Here is a 7,196-nt window from a genome sequence, read left to right as displayed (position 1 = left end):
AATCCTTTTTCCTTTGGGGAGTAGAAGAGACAGAAGTCCTTTTCTTTTTCTGTCTTCCTTACGGAAATATCCAGCTCCCATTTCTAAGGAGATACCTGCCACTGTTTTGCTCCTGCCATCAGAATAGGTGTGAGGCCAGTTAGAATGGCAAAAATTGACAAGGCAAGAAACAACAAATATTGGAGAGGTTGTGGAGAAAGGGGAACCCTCTTACACTGTTGGTGGGAATGCAACTTGGTACAGCCACTTTGGAAAACAGTGTGGAAGTTCCTCAAAAATTTAAAAATAGAGCTACCCTTTGACCCAACAATTGCACTACTGGGTATTTACCCCAAAGACACAGATGTAGTGAAAAGAAGGGCCATATGCACCCCAATGTTCATAGCAGCAATGTCCGCAATAACCAAACTGTGGAAAGAGCCGAGATGCCCTTCAACAGATGAATGGATAAAGAAGATGTGGTCCATATATACAATGGAATATTACTCACCCATCAAAAAGGATGAATACCCAACTTTTACATCAACATGGATGGGACTGGAGGAGATTATGCTAAGTGAAATAAGTCAAGTAGAGAAAGTCAATTATCATATGGTTTCACTTATTTGTGGAACATAAGGAATAGCATAGAGGTCATTGGGAGAAGGAAGGGAAAAATGAAGGGGGGGGGAATCCAAGGGGGAGATGAACCATGAGAGACTATGGACTCCGAGAAACAGACTGAGGGCTTTGGAGGCGGGTGTGGGGGAGGATGGGTTGGCCCGGTGGTGGGTATTAAGGAGGGCACGTACTGCCTGGAGCACTGGGTGTTATATGAAAACAATGAATCATGGATCACTACATCAAAAACTAATGATGTATGGTGACTAACACAACATAATAAAATTAAATTAAATTTAAAATAAATAAATAATAGGTGTGAGAGAATATTCAGTGGTGATTTATTGGGGTTTACTAGCATTTTGTGTATTTCCTAATAGCCAAAATCTGCAGACCCCTTTATTCTTATCCCCGTGCACTGATTCCAAACCAATTTATTCTGGTCATCAGAAAGGTACCTTTCACCTATCTAAAGTTCCTCCCAGATGTCAGTACTGGTGGGCATACAACAATATGATTTATGATTTAATTGTTTGTGATTAAACCAGCGAGAGAAATCAGGTTTGCAGTAACTCAAAGGTGATCTCAGGTGAGCAAGCTTGATTTAACCCTTTTGAACATATACAAATTATTTAGCTCATGAACTACCTCCAAACTCCTCCCTAGACTATTTCCAAAGATGGCACTAATTAGACCACATATTGCTCTGTCTCTAATGACAATATATTTAATTAGCATGTACAATTTTTCCCCCATTAAACTGTCATTATCATAAGCTTAGGAACCCTCCTGCCACAGCACCCTGGGTGGGAATATACACAATTCGACCTTTATTAAAATCCTAACTTAGCTCAAATTCAACTATGTTTTTGGCTGCCATCACTTAAAAGTCAAAAGAATGCTAATTTCTCTCTCTTGTCTGTCTCTCCAAAAATGTATTAGTGACTTGTATATGTTTCCCTGAATTTACTGACCTCACTATTGCTATTCCTTGCTACCATTGCCTCTTCCAAAACTGTAAATTTCCCTCTTGGATCTTCATTCTGATCAATACTGCCCCCAAGAAAAGAGTACTGCAGAAGTAGGAACAGGGTCACAGCAAGTCTGTTCCACCCAGTGCTACTTTAAATTCTAACTACATTCAAGCCTCAGCTCAAGTTATGCTTCCTCCATGAATTCCTTTTTAAGCCTCCCAAACCTTTCTCTCCTCTGAAACTTCTCATTCTATGAATCTCACTGGGCATTTGCCCATGTTCTTTGTATTGTTAATTTACGGACTTATGTACATTGACTGGCTCCATAACTAAACCATAACGTCTTTCTAACATTAATTCCTTTGACAACCGTTTACTAAGCATAACAGTGCTCCAGACACTGAGCTATATGGTAAGTTACAAAAGTGAACAAGAAAAAAAATAAATAAATAACTTGTCTTCAAGAAATTCAAAGGCCAGTTAAAGCAGCACTGATTTGCATACTGCTTTGTCTCCCCAGGACACAAATATTAAATTAGGAAAGCAATAATGACATCAATAGGATAAAATAATATCTAGACTCGTCCAGTGGCAAGAGACTCAGATAATTCTTCATAAAGCTGTCAGTCCTTCATTATCAACTTCCCTCAAGAATTCATAGTAGTGATTTTGAAAGCCCCTTCTTAAGATTGTGGGAATCTCTTTTTGCTCTGGTATGCTGACCAACCTCAATTATCTCTGCAAAACTGTCTTAATAAAGAAACAGCGTGGTTCTTCCCTACAGTAGCTCAGAAAAAGGAATATTCTACATTCTCCTTCCACCTCCTTCACATTATGCTAGGAGTTATTTCCAGCCCCCTTTATGTCAGTGAGGCAGTTAAATGATGATCTTAGAAAAATTGATCAATTACACCTACTTCTTGAAGGACTAATCCAATAAAGAATTAGGGAAAAGTCCCTCCATGATCCAAGACATACATCATAAGATATTGCTAGGTTCCAACAAATACAGCTGACTGTGCCTTTTAAGCACTTTTTATTTGTGATTAATAAAAGGACTGAAAATGGTGGGGATAATCTGGTTATTTATTTAAGATTCAAAAAAATATATTGTATGCAAGCAGATTTTAACCCATTGTTCCAGGTATCATAAAGCAGATGTTGCAAATTGTCATGATCCTTTTGGGATCATGAGAGCCCTACTTCTGATATCTGTAGATAATCCATCAACATTAGCTAGAAATTTATGATAACTTTCTTATTCTTCTTTATTGCCCAAATCACAGAGATAGTCTGTGCTTAAAAAGCTCTGCCTGATCCTGGATAGCAAATGATTAATGGGTAACACTCTGAACTACTCTTACAGGGAGATGTTTAATATCACAAGAAGTGTTGCTGCCTTGTTCATTCTGCTCAGTGTAGTAGTAATTTTTCCTAGGATCCCAATTAAAAAGGCACTCTCCTCTCCAAATAGTGAAAAGGATAAAACATTGCTCCAATACGAACATTGCAAAGGATGTTACACATAAAGGAGAAGAATGCACCCCACACAGTAGCATAAGTCAACCCTCCAGATATCATTATGAGTAGATATCTAGACAGAATTGCTTGACCTAAATGTTACAGTGCATTCAATATTCTGTAAACCAAAAGAGACAAAAGCATGCTATCAGTGCACTCAGAACATCATGTTCACCAAGATCGCCTCTGACTTGGTCTCATGCCTATTCATTCTACCTATACCACGTGAAACAATGGTGAGGGTCCAGAAGATACTCTTGACCTGATGTGACATTCTGTGACTAACAGCTTAGTCATCACTGTCCCATGGAGGCACACAGAAATTCTAGATTCCACTTTGTGTTTGCTAGGGCTGGCTCAAGCAGAAATTGTCCCCATAATTCCATTTCTGCCACATTTTATTTTTTTAATTTATTTTTATTTTATTTTTTTAAAATCAACTAATTAACATATAGTGTATTATTAGTTTCAGGGGTAGAGCTTAGTGATTCATCAGTTGCATATAACACCTAGTGCTCATTCCATCAAGTGCCCTCCTGAATGCCCATCACCCAGTTACCCCATCTCCCCACCCACCCCCCGACAGCAACCCTCAGTTTGTTTCCTAGAATGAAGAGTCTCTCATGGTTTGTCTCCCTCTCTGATTTCGTTTTATTTTATTTATCCTTCCTTTCCCCAATGTTCATCAGTTTTGTTTCTTAAATTCCACATGTGACATTTCTGCCTCATTTTAACTACTTTGGAAGCCCAAATTTTGTTTCTCACGTGACCCCCCCATACTCTTCTCCTACACCTCCTGAAATCTGCTCTCTGACCCTTTGCTCAGAGAGCAAAATTTGAGAATATCTTTGCATGATCCTCCCCAGGGATGCTTGTGTCAACAGCTGAAATGAAATTTCATTTGGCAGCCAGCAAGAAGGAGGGTCTTGCTGCAGGAGAGCTAAATCGGGCCCTCCTGAGAAGACTGAAATCACAGCATGCACACAGTGGCCAAATCTGCTTGGGAAATGACCAGCCTGGAGTTAGGAACAAGGCTCTAGGAAAACTACAGCTCTGACTGACCTTGTTTCTTCCGCATGACTGGTGCTCGTTAAATGTTACATATCTTTGACACCCTAAAATTTCACCATTGTTTAAAGATTGAGGCTGTTAGGAAATCAGGATTCCTTAGCACTGGCTAAGAGAGGGGGAAAGTTTGCCAAATAGTTATATAGAGAAAGACAGCTGAGCCTGAGCTATGTCTGTTTAAAGGTCAAATTAAGCATATCCATACCATTTCTGATTAATGGGACAAGTAAATACAAGCCTCTACCTCCCCTTGCTTAAAGGAGATTTCACCATGACAAGTAGACTGTCATTTATTAGGCCACTTTCAGACAAATCCACTCAAATTTACCTAATTACAGGATGTGCTCTGTCCAGAAGCTTCTTCAGCACAGCCCAGTGAAGAGAAACATCAGTAATTGTTCAAAATGTGTCAGATACACAGTCTTTCAAGTACAGAAGTCTCTGCAAATGCCATTTCACACAACAATGATTCTTGATAGAATACCAAGGAAATGTGAAGCCAAAGGGGTATCAAAAGAAATAATATAGTCTGCTCAATGCATGTATCCCTTCATTCTATGAGGGAGCGTTTATGGGATTTCGAAGGAGGTTACAGATGCCAAGGTAAGGTTTTAGTACCTCTGTCATAGGCACAAATGTACAGAGATAGAGAACCTAAGTAATGGGGACAGCGAGAATGCCAGACTAAATCCTGAGCTACCTACGTTTGTCACTCTGATTTTCCCCTCTCGCTCTGGGTGATGGTTTGTGTGCCTAAAGAATGATAACAAATCTAGACAAGGCGTGATTTGGAAGGCAGCAGGACCATGCTAAAAGAACTTCAGAGCCAGCACAGAGATAAGATGCAGCAGATAAAAGATTGAGGGGCAATACTCAAGGAATTGTAAAACAAGAATAGACAATAAAGGAAAAGGGACATTATGTACTTTCATCCCCCGTGTTCTTTCGCACAATCTTCTGTTACCATGTGAAGCTAGGAAACCGTTAGAAACGGATCTTCTTTACTTCCAGTGACTCATCCATGTCCTAGGTGCAGTGGAAAGGTCACTGAAGGAGACAGATGCCATGCCATCCTCTTGCGAAATTCAGTCCAGTGAGTTACGGACAAGGGGAGTGGGGAGAGGGGAGGTAGACAATGAACAAACAACTAGCCCCATAGGGCCACGTCTACCATGCTGATGCTAATAAAACAGACAAGGGTCACTCCTGCCCACTCCTGATCAGTGGGTCCGTGACACCATCTTCAGATAAAAGAACCTCCCTGTCTGGGTCTCTGAGTCACAGCCCCAAGAGGCCACTCAAGTTGTAAGAAAGTTAGGACGAGAGGACTTTTATTTCTTTTATTTTCCAATCCAAGTCATTGCACCAACCGTTTGAATGCCTCCACGTGACTGAGTCACGAATGCTCTTGTCAGTGACACTTGACATTAACTAGATTGATTGCATCAGAATAGAAATCAGCTGCATGATAAGCGATGATGGTTTCTCTGAACTCGAGGGGGTGGGGATCTTTCCACCTCCTATCAAGACTTTCAAAGTCAGTAGCAGCAGAGGATAAAATTAATATCTTTTAATGGAAGGAGACTTACCTTCTTTTCCACTAGTTATCAGTATATAAGGACCCACTTTATACCAACATTTTCCAATAGCACATTCTAACTGAACCAAGTGGAACTGAACTTACACTTTGTGTTCAATTAGAATTATTTGAACAGCTGCGGCGCCCGGCTGGCTCAGTCAGTAGAGAATGCAATGCCTGATCTCAGTGGTCGTGAGTTCGAGCCTCACACTTGGCATAGAGATTACTTAAAAAAGGAAAACAAAAAAAAGAATTATTCTAACAGCTGAAAATATATCCACATGCATTATCATTCTTTACATCAATTTATTACTTATGTTCTTAATCTGACCATTATAAACTTCTCAGAGTATTTGTTAAGCATCTGCTTGTGTTCATACCGAGAAACAAAGACTTAAAACATAATCTTAAGAATTTAAGACTATCACTTTGTATCACTTACTCAGGGAGAGCAAGTAAATATGTATGAAATCATTTATAAATAAGCAAGTGCAACAGTATATGAAACAGTATGAACTCATAAATACAAAAACAGCAGTTAGAGGCAATTAGAGGACAGGATTATAATTCATACCATTTTATAAGTTTCTGACTATCCTAGAATGAAATTAAGAAGCTAATTATCAAGTAAGCTAATGTTTCATCAAAAAAGGGAAGGCTTCCCTGAGGGAGATGTTTGGATTATGTATGTGTAGCCTGATACAGAGCTAGCTATAAACAGAAACCAGGTCTTCTAAGTCTTGTGTATTGGCCCACCGGAGCCACGCTTAGGGTATTTGACCCCACAGGCAATTATATATATATTTTTGTGATATCCCTATGTAAATAAACAATTTGATTTAAAAAGTTGTGAGCCTTCTTGATATACAGTGATATCTTGATAGAGATTTAGAATCATGGGTAGAGAAGAGTTACATGCATATTTGTTTAGGGCCCAATTGGTTAATGCAAAGATCCTTTATAATGTCTAGGCACCTTCCCTTCTTCAGTCCAGGAACTATTCCTTTGTGGTTTTGGTCCAGCATGCCATTCTTGGCTAATTTCTATCTCTCACCTCAATTAAAGAGGTAGAAAATGTTGTTATTACTCAAAATTCCATGGCTCTTTGGAACCTATTTGTATGGAAACAACATTGATCTTGCCCAAGCAGTTCCATAATAACTTTTATTTAATGCTGCTTACATCATTTCTCGTGGTGCTGCGTTATCTATTGAATACTGGCTTTGCATAATTCTCTCTCAGGTTATTACTGTGCTAGTTGATGACGGACATAAATTCAAGTTTATCCAAAATATGTAGGAGATGTGAATAATTCATTGTCTAGTTACAGTGAACTTACAGTTCAAAATTTTATAGTGTCAATATAGAACAACACAACTTCCAACCATATCATATCAACCAGTCATAATCACTTCATTCCTACAATGTCATCTCTTTTGAGTTAACTGCATCTC

The sequence above is a fragment of the Phoca vitulina genome, unplaced genomic scaffold (assembly GCF_004348235.1).
Source record: "Phoca vitulina isolate PV1807 unplaced genomic scaffold, GSC_HSeal_1.0 scaffold27, whole genome shotgun sequence".
Lineage (NCBI taxonomy): Eukaryota > Metazoa > Chordata > Mammalia > Carnivora > Phocidae > Phoca > Phoca vitulina.
The sequence above is the reverse complement of the archived record's forward strand: the minus strand, read 5'-3'. Positions refer to the sequence as shown.